The sequence below is a fragment of the Perognathus longimembris genome, unplaced genomic scaffold, assembly GCF_023159225.1.
Source record: "Perognathus longimembris pacificus isolate PPM17 unplaced genomic scaffold, ASM2315922v1 HiC_scaffold_5931, whole genome shotgun sequence".
Lineage (NCBI taxonomy): Eukaryota > Metazoa > Chordata > Mammalia > Rodentia > Heteromyidae > Perognathus > Perognathus longimembris.
This window is the reverse complement of record NW_025961413.1, coordinates 1,391,838-1,403,735: the sequence shown is the minus strand read 5'-3', so window position 1 is coordinate 1,403,735 and position 11,898 is coordinate 1,391,838.

Below are 11,898 nucleotides of genomic sequence, written 5' to 3'. Positions count from 1 at the left end.
CTCCACAGACTGAACCGTCCATCACTGTACAGCTATTGAGAGGAGAACCATACATGACCAGACCACACCCTAGCAGATGCCATATTACCATAAGGAAGAGTAAAGGGCCCTGAAACATGAGGCCACAGTCCACGGGAAACCACAACCCGCCCTCACCTATCTAGGTTCTTCCGAGGCATTTCTGAGAGTACAGATGGGCTTCGTTCAAAGCTAGGACCCTTGTCTTAAGCTTTAAAATTTACACTTACACAAAAGTACTCTAAAGTAGGCCTTCCAGAGAGAGGAAATGCACTTCTTTACCTAATAAGTGGGAGACACCAGATGAAGACAAATACGTGGGGAAAAAGCAGAGCTAGTAAACCAAGACCCTGGGGAGGATCTTGAGCCCACTCACAAACTGTAAACCCTACCCTATCTCATACCCCATACCAAAACACAAATCCAAACTGTACCCATGACCCTACACTCACATGTACCCTAACTGTAATACACCTTCAACCCAACCCAACCCTACACCTACCCCTACCCCATACCCAAACATGGATCCCCATCCTGCACACTAACCTAGCCAGTACTCATACCCTAGCGTGCTCCACCTACCACCACTCCTTACAGACATCGACAACCGACCCCTTAACCACAGTCCTACTGTTAGATATGTGTACGTTATCTGAGAAGCTACATACTGAAGGATGGAATCCTGGAGTGTTTATATGAAAATTAGCCGTCTGCAGGCAGCCAGCCAAGGCCTGCAGCCCACACAGACCCTGGACACTGTCGGGAAACAGGCCAGAGAAGGAAGAAAGAACAAAAACATACAGGCAAACCAGTTCTCTCTACCATCTTTGAGGGCTGGGTTAGGGTTGCTGCATTAGGCACAGTTATTATGTGTGTTTAGCTAATGAAAACTATCAACTAAGGCATAGGATTGCTGATTGGCTTAGGGTATGTATTAGGGCATGGTTATCCTAATCAAATTTTAATCCTACCATTAACACCAAGCCCTACGCCTGAAGCCTAACCCAAATCTCGCCTATCTTGCCAAAGTGCATTTTCAACAACATGTGGTTTAGACAGCGTGTTGACTCACCAAAAGCAGACGTCCCGTTCACCCCCTTTCCGTGTCATTCTCCGTTTTCCGAGCACACAGACAGCCGGGAGTCCTTCATTGGCCTTCGCTCCTCCCCAGCTCGTGGTTCGGCGGTGCTGCCTTCGTGGCGGCGCCGGGACCCCCAGCCAGGCCAGGGCCGCCTTCTGTGCGGGCAGAAGGGAGAGGAGCTGCGGCCCGCGCTTGGAGGCAGAGGAGAGCGGCTCCCCGCGGCGCCGGCCTTGGGCTCCGCCCCGGGAGAGCCGGGCGGGTAGAGGAGGCGCGCGCGCACCTGCCGGCCCCGGGCGGGGAGGGGCGGCGCCCGGCGCCCAGAGGCCTCCGGTCCCCGGGCGGTGCGCGCACTCGGCCATGCCCCGCCCGGCCCCGAGCGGGGTCTGCCCCGTCCGCAGACGCGTGTGCCCGACTCTCAGGCGGGCGTCTCGGGTGGGTCTGGGCCAGTACCCCGAGCCTGCGCCCCGGAACCGGGAGGACCCGGACTCGGTGCGGCGCGCGCCACCACACACGTCCGTGCCGGCGGCTCGGGGACGCGCGGACACCGGGGAGCCGGGAAAGGGGGCTGGAAGCGCGGCGAGGGGAGGGCAGATCTCCCCGGGTCCGGGTGGCGATGGGGGCGGGGGTCGCCCCCTCCAGACCCGGGTCCCCGCGCCCCGCCCAGCCGCGCCCGCAGTGCCAATGCGAGGTCGGCGAGGCTGCGGGTGAACACCCGTGGACTCCGCGGGAGAAGCCGCGGCGGCTCCGTGTGGGCTTCCCACCTGGAGTTCAGAGCCTCCGTGAAGAGTTAGGAGCCCCAGACAGTCACCGCCCGGAAGTTCCAGACCCCGCTAAGGAGGGGAACCTCCGCCTCCCGTCACCGCGCATTCCTTACCCGATGGCTTAGCTGGGTAGCGCGGGGAGCGGGAAAGGCGGACGCCACGCCGACTCCAGACGGAGAGGAGAGCTTTTTCCGCAGACCCGCGCACAAGCTCGCGGCGCACGCGGCGGGACCGAGAGCGAGCCGTACCGCGGGAGGCCTCCTATAGGGCACTGATGGGGAGGTGGGGCCCGGATGTGACCTCAGGGGCGGGGAGGCCACCGCCCCCAGGTGTGCGGGTCACCTAGGTAACCGGGCGGAGACAGCCAGGTGCGGCATCGATCAGCACGTAGCCCTCGGGGGAGGACCTTACAACAGTGAACTGATCATTGATTAACACGTAGTAACTTTGACCGACTTTTATGAAAAGCAGGGGAAAACAAATATTAATACCCGTGGTGAAGAAGATGGGTTGGTAATAGATAAAGAAATAAGAATCACCATGGAGAGCAGAGACTCTTTCCATTGTCAGTGACAGCCTAGGAAGCAAAGCCTCATGCAGGCATTGCTCTTCCAAGATAGGAAGGCTTGGCCTTCAGAAGACATTTCTTGTTCAGAAACATCCACAGCATCTCTCCATGGTGCTGAGTATATTTATGGTTGGAATTTTGGGGTGGTGGGTGGGGGGACTGTTAGTTCTCGAATCTGTTAATGGTTTCAAATTATCATTTACAGCACACAAAACTATCTGAGTTGTAGAAATCCGTTATCATTGGTAATGTATATAAAAAGGAAAGACAGGTTAGTTTTGATTAAGAGCTGTCAGCTGAACCTTGCAGTTTTCTACAGCTGTTTTGCTTCACAGTTGTTTACCCAGCTACATACCCTTCAAGTCAGCCAATAACACATAGAATAACATATCACCAGGCACACTACTACATTACCAAGGACAATACCCTGCAATGAGTGATTCAGTTTCTGGAAAATTACCAGAAGCAGTAGTAGAAAGTCATTCACAGAACAAGTGTGGTAAAGCTGGGAAGGATATTTACCTTTAATTATCAAGGCCAAGCTGCAACAATGTATTCAGGTTTTTCAGGTTTTCATTGACTAATTTCCAAACTATTCCATCTTCATGAGCAGTACAAGGTTTCTGAATCAAAACACAAACCTATCTGAATAAACCAGAGCAAGAGAATGCTTACACAGAGAGGAAACTTAGTATTACAATGAAAAGCTGCAAATGACTGCTCCAGTATGCAACAATGGAAACTGTATTTTTATCATAATTATGAAAGATATGTGTACAGGGGTTACATTTGCGTAAGTCAGGTACAGAGCACACTAGCTGATTTCTTTTTAATACTATTCAGAACTTTTTTTGTTTGTGCATTGCATGGTTTGGAGTGAAAAACCTCAGAGACAGTGCCCAGGCCCAGAGTTCAAGACACCTGGCCACCACCAACAACAATAAAAGGTGATGTTTGTCTCTCTGAACCAGACTTCACTTACCATACTTTTTCGAGTTCTGTTTTCCTGCAATTGGATATAACATTTTTCTTTCTAGCAGGTGAGTAAACTTCGTATCTCTCTATCCATCGGTTCACAAATCCATTATTTTCTTGCCACATTGATCCATTGCAGGGCATATGGTCTAGTTAAATGCCTCGGCTGTCAGGAGTAGTGCGGTAAAGAGTATGCACATTCAAGTGTCTTTACCATGTCCTTACTTGTAATGACTAGGTAGATGACCCAAAGTGCTATCAGTATGTCATAGGGTAGTTCTATGTTAAGTGTTTTGAGTGATCTTAAAAGTGACCTCCAGTGTGATTTCACCAGTTTATATCCCCTCCAACAGTGAATCGGGGTTCATTTTTGCCCCAGAATCCCCACCAAGTTTTTTTAGAGTTCGTTTTCTCTACGCTGCCTAATCTAAGTGGGGTGAGATGCAATGTAAATATAGTTTTTTTTATCTAATTAAATTGTATTGTAAAGGTGATGTGCAGATGAGTAACAGTTATGTAATGTTATATACAGCAATATAATGATTGCATTCCTTTTCTAACAGTGTTACTCCATCTTCAATTTTTTCACACCGAATGAAGATTTCATTTGCCTTTTTTGGTGGGGATAGGGATGGTGAATACTTTCTCATGTTAAGAGGCCATTCTCACTTTTTCTTCTGATTAGTCTCCAGCCCTTTATCCAGTTATTCTAGGGTAATTAGTGGGTGGGCTAGCTCCTTGTATTTTCTCGATATTAGACTATTATGAATTGGTAAAGATCCCCCATGCTGTCGGCTGCCTTTTCTGCTTAGTAACTATGTTTTTTGCTGTGAATAAACTTTTTAGTTTGATGCAATCTCCTTTGCATGTTTCATTAACAATTTGTTGAGCCACAAAGCCCTGCCCAGAAAGTTCCTGGTGTGTGTGTGTGTGTGTGTGTGTGTATGTGTGTGTGTGTGTGCTGTGTGCCACTCCTGAGGAAAACGCTGATGTCTTAGGCACTATCTCTGAGTTTCTCTCTTCAAGGATAGTGAACAGTAGTTACCAAAACAGTTCTTCAGCTGTCTGATTTCTGACAACCTGCCCTGCTACATGGAGTATTTGGTGGCATGAGTGGGATAGCAGTGCTTGTTTCTCTTTGGCCAGCATGGCCATTTCTCAGAGCTTGTGCAGGCCCAAGGTTACAGGCACAGAGTGGGGCCTGGCAGGCTTTAAGATAGCTTTGTTTAAGGAATGTACAGTTTAGCAGTCACAGCACAAGCAAGGTAGTTCTTACAGTTCAACACAAACAGAAAGTCAGCTATGGTTTAAAAGTGGAGTCAATGCATCCTAAAAGTAAGAATCACCTTCACTATGCAGGACAAAGTGGTAAATATTTTTTGACACATACATGTAATTCCATTTGTGAAGATATAAATTTCATACTCTTGTTGGAGGGGGAACGAAGGACGAGGTAACAAACAGTAAAAGAAATGCCTAAGGTATGAAACTGTAACCTGTCTATAATTCAGTTAGACAATAGAAAAAGGAAAAAAAATTATACTGTCACCAACAGTAAAATTTAACATATTCCAGTACTTCAAAAATTGCCTAGAACTTTCACTAGCATAGGTATACCTGATTAAGTGACAACATGATTAGTGGCAGTATAAAATAGCTCTGTAACATGTAAAGGTAAAAATAAATAATAACAAAATGAAGACATCTTGATAATTCAGCATGAGGTGTACACTGGTCCACCCCCCCCACCCACATCCAGGTCCTTGGGCTTTGTTTTTTTTTTTTTGGCCAGTCCTGGGCCTTGAACTCAGGGCCTGAGCACTGTCCCTGGCTTCTTTCCGCTCAAGGCTAGCACTCTGCCACTTGAGCCACAGCGCCGCTTCTGGACGTTTTCTGTATATGTGATGCTGGGGAATTGAACCTAGGGCCTCGTGTATACGAGGCAGGCACTCTTGCCACTAGGCTATATCCCCAGCCCTGGGCTTTGTTTTTTGATCGTTGTGGGGCACAAACTCAGGGCCTGGTCACAGTCCATGAGCCTCTTTGAGTTCAAGGGGAGCCTTCCACACTTGAGCCACTGCAGGAGTACACAGGCAGCCGGGCTGAGCAGCCCGCCGCTCGGAGCAGCACCCATCCATTTGGAGGATGCCGTGACAAAGCACCCCAGGAATCGGGTAGGCCCCACCCCCGCCCCAGCAGCACGCGTGGGAAACTCGACCCCCCTTCTGACAGCCCTGCCTGCACTACCCCTGGTCCCCCTGCAACCCTGCCTGCACTAACCTCAGTGCCCCCTCACCCCTCCTCCCCTTCCCCACACTAAAAGTCAAATGTGGTTGGAAGGTCAGGTGTGCGGTGAATGAAACCGAGTGAAGGCCGAGGCCTAGGGTGAGGCGCCCCCCGGACCGGCCCGCCGCCCGGAAAGGCCCCCCGGACCAGCCACCTGGCACCAAGGAAATGAACGACCCCCCCGGACAGGCCCGCCCCCCGACCGGACACCTGGCACCAAGGAAATGCACGCCCCCCCACTGACCGGTCCGCCCCCCCCCCACCGGCCACCTGGCACCAAGGAAATGCACGCCCCCCATGACCGGCCCGCCCCCCATGACCGGCCCGCCCCCCCTACCGGCCCGCCGCCCAGCCCCCCTAGCCTGGAGAAGGCCGAAGCCTCGGACCCGCACCTGCAACGCTTCAGACCAGCATGGGGAACCGCGGGTCCTATGCTGTGGACAAGGCGGAGAGGGAAGAACGGCGCCGACGCTTGGTGGGGATCACGGCCTACTACCGGATCCGGCCGCCGAGGCCCGGCACCGGGAACCTCGCCGCAGAGTCGGACTCTCCGCCGCCGCCGCCGCCGCCGCCGCCAACACCGACGCCTCCGGGACAGGATAGCAGGTAGGGGAGCGCGCGCTGCACCCCCAAACACAACCCTAAATGCCACAGCGGGCACCCATCGACCCCTAAGGGCCTGCCCTCACCCCGGCCCATCCTCGACCCCTGACCCCTGACCTCACACATCCAGGCCCCACTGTGGCCTGCCTGGCTCCACACGGCCCCTCCTTGACCCCTGACCCCTGCCCGCACACATCCAGGCCCCGCGGCGGCCAGCCGTGCACGGAGCGGGGAGCCCGCGGCCCCTTTGGCCGGCCCGGACCTGTCACACCTGTCACTCGGCCGGCCATGGCAGACAAAACCTCAGGCTCCCTTCAACGAACCCTGCTCGCACAGACCCTCACACCCCTTCTTCTGCCGGCCCCCCTTCCACCCTGCCCGCACAGACCCCGGCCCCACCTCGACCCCTGCCCCCACAGATCCTCGACACGCTGCGCCCAGCCCGGCACGGAGGGAGAGGCCCAGGGCCGCTTCGGCCAGCCACGCCTGGAGGGACAAGTCGACGGGGCTTCCTCCTGCCGGACAGGGACGGCTGTGAGAACGAGCAATGGCATGAGCGGCTAGAGGAGACAGCGACCGGCTGCCGCTGGAGACAGGACCCGCCACAACTGCCGAGACGCTGGCACCCCCGACCCCTGCCCGCACAAACCCCGGCCACCCTCGAAAACCCTCGACCCATGTCACGCGTACCCCCAGCCCCCCCACCCATGACCACCTATGCCTTCACAAACCCTAGCCCCCTCCTTTGCCTACCCACGCCTGCCTCACAAACCCTCCCCCCCCTTCATCCATCCCTGCCTGCAGTGACCCTCACACACCATCACATAACACCCCCCCAACAACACCTCCTGCTTCACAATAAAACTGAAGTGAACGAAAGCTCGCGTCTCAATAACTGATACCTAGTGACTGAAAACACGGGATTTATCAGCCAGATATCAGCCGCGTGACAAAACACACACCCATCTTCAGTTGCGTAGTTCCAAAGTGACTGCATTGTAGAAGGCCACTGTGAGCATCAGGTGACCCTCTATGGGAAAGCTATGGGTAATGTGAGGGGCCGCTGTGGGGTTCCCATCCTTACAGATGAGATGGGCATCCCAAGTGCCTTCCCAGCCTGGAGACATTTCAGGGAAGCAGCCGGACAGTGTGGCACAGCCAATGGTGCTCAGGCACTCAGCAATGACAAGCAGTGCCTTCGGTGGCAGGGGACCTCAAGGATGTCAGGGCAGGAAGGAACTTCAGAAGAGAAGAAGCAGGGCACCGAGGCCGGGAAGGTACATAATCGAGAACATCCCGCAATACCAGGAGAAGGCAACCGTCACTGTGTTGGATTTTCACATGTCCTTCTCTTCCCTTCACCCATTACGGAAAACAGGACTCTAAACTGTCCTCAGCTTGACAGAGAAAATAACAAAACAAGATGCAACAGTGTTTCCTGTCTAGCCTTGGGATCTGGAATGAGACACAGAGAACACTTTGCTTTGGTAGCCAGTGGGGATTCAGGACAGTAAGGAGATAGGCCTATTTTAAGGCTCCATGAAGGCTAGGCATATAAGCTGACACAGGGAGGCATTGGGCATCAGTATGTCAGGGGGACAGATTTAACTCCCTTTATTAACACAGCTTCAGGGGTGACCACAGGTTTGAATGACTAAGGGTATTCGTGACTAATCTCCAAGCAGAGAGCGAATGTACGCACTGGTGCAGGTGGGGCCATGCTGCGTGCTAAGTCCGAGCCAGTGCCATCCATCACCAGTGTGCCATCCATCACCAGCTTCACTAACAGTCTGAGGCACTTGCAGGGATGTGAGAAAAACAATCCAAACTTTATTTTCCACAATCAACGACGACATATGTTAACAATTGCGGAGGAATCTCTAGGCTGACACATTTCTCAGGCATGGCCCCTGGAGCAGCTCCAGGGAGCTGCACGCCCACGGCTCACGCTGTTCCTCTAGGACGCCCTTCACGTGTCAGCAATGTCAAACGGAGCTGACCTCGGCACACCCAGGGGCCTACTACATGTAGAGCCCAGGGCCATACTCCCAAACGGCAGGCAGGCTATGGAGTGTTTGTGTAATGTAAAGCAAACTACTTGGGAGGCATATTATCTCTCCAACCAAACAATAATGTGTCAGTACTGCTTCCTGCGGCTTCACGCATACTGCGAGCAAGCGCAGCATATTTAGCGAGAGAGAAAGACAAGGTTGTTTCCCATCTCTGTAATAACATAGAAGCTATCAGAAAACAATTTCTATGTGCTCCCTCCACTCATCTTCCTGGCCTGCTCTGTGGGGCCAGCAAGATTCAGCTCTTCCCCCCCTTAAGGTCACACTGTGATCCGATCATAGGCTGGGTGGCTCCACAGAAGCCCTGCGGGGTGAAGGTCTGGACCCTCAGAGGAGTCTGGCTGTCTCCAGCCTCTCTTCGTGTCTTTCTTGAGCACTCTCCATACTAGACTCTCTTTCTCCCATTACACTAGAATGTTTTCCCTGAATAAAGCAGTGGCTTCTAATTTTTTAAATATATACATCTAGTCATAGCCCTCTCTGTCTTCTCGGTAACAGCCCAAACAGAGCACGGTGCTGTCTTCAGAAAATGACTCTGTCCTTGGCTTCCTTCTCCTGACTCCTGCTGCAGCTGTTTTCCTCATCAACATGGCCCCTTTAGTGCTTTCTTATTTCTGCTATAAAATGTGCCATCACTTCAGTCTCTACTCTTACAGGTCTTCAGATCTTAATGTTAGAATGGGTATAACTGGGAAACATGTATGTGTCGATAACATTAATCTTTTCCACAAAGTTCAGGGGAAGAAGTGGCATCTTGGTCTTTCTTACTTTCTGAAGCTGCTCATGCTCCAAGCCTTACACTTCTTCCCTAAAGCTGATAAAACCAAAACCATGCCTGGGAACTTCACTTTCATTGTTTCTGATACCTTTTCTTCTTCCTAGAAGGGCTTTGGGAATGAAAAAGATCCCTAAACCAGCTCCCATCTCAAGGTCCATCCTTAATCACATGGGCAATCACCCTTTGACATAAAACATCGATTCATACCTTTGAGGATTAAAACATGATTTTATTTGAGCCATTGTTATGCTAACCACAGTCTTCCCTCTGACCTACCAAAATTGACATGCAAAATACATTCACTTCACCCCAACATCAATAAAGGGATAACATGCTACAGTGGAAAGTAAAATTACACACAAATTGCATTTATATCTCATCAGGTAGGGAGATGAGAAGAAGTTCAAGGATAACCTGGGCTACATAGGATCAAATGAGAAGGAGAAAAAGGAGAAAAAGGAGGAGGAGGAGGAGGAGGAGGAGGAGGAGGAGGAGGAGGAGGAGGAAGAGGAGGAGGAGAAAGAGGATTCCAATCTCATCATGTCATCTGACAGATAAAGCTGTGGGTATGATCCATCACACTGCCCAGTTCCTTCACAATCATAAGCCTATAAAAAAAACACAGATACAAGCTATCTACTACAAAGATGTGATGTCAAAAATGACATATGCGTCCAAGCCCATGGATTGTGACCAGTGTAGTGTGCTTTAATGGACAGTGAGTAGTTCTGAACAGAAGGTACAGTGGTAGCACTATCTTCTTCTCTTCCTCTTGTAGTAATGGCCATTCAAAAGAAAGGACGAAGAAGACAGGAAGTTTCCAAAAGACTATTACACGTGCAAGAAACACAGTGAATTTCTACAACGTTGAGAATGCTGGGGTCATTAACTACACAGCATTATCGCACCGATAGCTGACCGATAGACAATTGGGTGTCATAATTTGGGAAACGGCAACTTTTTGTTATATGGTTGCTTTTTAAACGCGATAACAAAGACTCTTACAGTAGTTTAGGACACAATAAAGGGACAACAATGCAATGCCAAGAACTTTCAGAGTAAAATATAGTAGGCGTGAAATACAAATTTTTAATGCAATTGATAAAGGATCTAAACAGAAGTTAAGGCTAAAAACGAATGAGCAACTTTTCAGAAGAATTGAAAGAAAATATGGGTGGGGAGGGGACTGGGGATATGGCCTAGTGTCAAGACTGCTTCCCTCGTATACATGAAGCCATGGGTTCGGTTACACAGCAACACATATACATAAAATAGACAGAAGTCACGCTGTGGCTTCACTGACAGAGTGGTAGCCTTGAGTTAAAAAAAGTGGGGGGGGGGGCAGTGCTCAGACCCTGAGTTCAAGACCCAGGACTTTTTCATTTTTCCATTAAGACATTACAGTCTGCTGCCTTACACGGAAAGCCTGAGGGCATGACCCAGACCTCTGCCAAGCCTTCCTGGTTGGTATGGGTATATTTGGTGCCTCGGGGCCTTTTTTCAAGCTCTGACAATGAGAAGACACATGAGAAATCACTGGGAGGACACAACTAACATGGATGTCACGTCCCTGCTTCTCTATAGAGAGGGGATGGGGTGTGGGTATGGGGAGACCATGGCTCAGATACATTGCAATGGCAGTGGACAGATGAGGAGGAGGGGATTAAGAGGTGCTTGACCTACCACCCTGCTTAAAGCCACCTGTGGGGGAGGAGGGATTCCCTTCTAGACAGCTTCAATCTGGCTCCTGAGCCACCAGAAGGGACAGCCAAAAGTAGGACAGTGCCTGTTTGTCCTCCACCCATGCATCAGGCCTCAAAGCCAAGACCAGCTTTTGCTTCTTTGGCTCTCTAAAGCTTGGCTCTCAAAGGCTGGCTCCCCCTGTTCACACACAAGAAAGTGTATTTCCATCTTTCAGAAAAATGGGAAAATGAGCTTGGCCTCAGGACGACCAAGTATGGCATGGGGTCCAAAGATGGCCTAAGGATGTGGCCAGAGTGCATCTACTGTGGACGACTGGCACTGTGCACAGCACTGCACGAACCCTGGCACACAACCAGTCAACATGTGGCACGCCTCACGGATGTGCCCTCCACCCCTCCAAAGGCATGGCTCCCGGACGTGAATAACAGCACCGGCGGATGTGCACGACCCCACACAAAGGCCCACCTCCCGGACGTGAATAACAGCACCGGCGGATGTGCACGACCCCACACAAAGGCCCACCTCCCGGACGTGAATAACAGCACCGGCGGATGTGCACGACCCCACACAAAGGCCCACCTCCCGGACTTGAATAACAGCACCGGCGGATGTGCCCAACCCCCACCCCCCAAGCACCGGCCCCCGGACATGCCCGCCCCACGGACGGAACATGACAGGGCCTTTCCTGAGATCCCTGAAATGCACGCCCCCCAGGGCTGTGGCCGCCCCCGACGCCCGTCATACTTAAAAGCACCTTGGAGCATCCGATGCCCATCACACCGACAAGCCCCTTGCAGAATCAAGCCTCTTGGACATTCACGATGGCCCTTCGTCCGTCAACGCACGGGAGAGACGCTCAACCATCCGTAGCCGGTACAGCAGAGAGAGACGAAGACCGTGCCTCGTCCGGCACCGCGACGAAAAACCCTTGGAGATACACCATGGCACTCACTCCGTTCAGGCGCGGAAGGAGAGATCCTCACCATTCCGCAGCCACAATGGGCCTTCTTCCGTCCGCAGGCACGATGTCCCTTTGTCCGTCTGCGGATGGA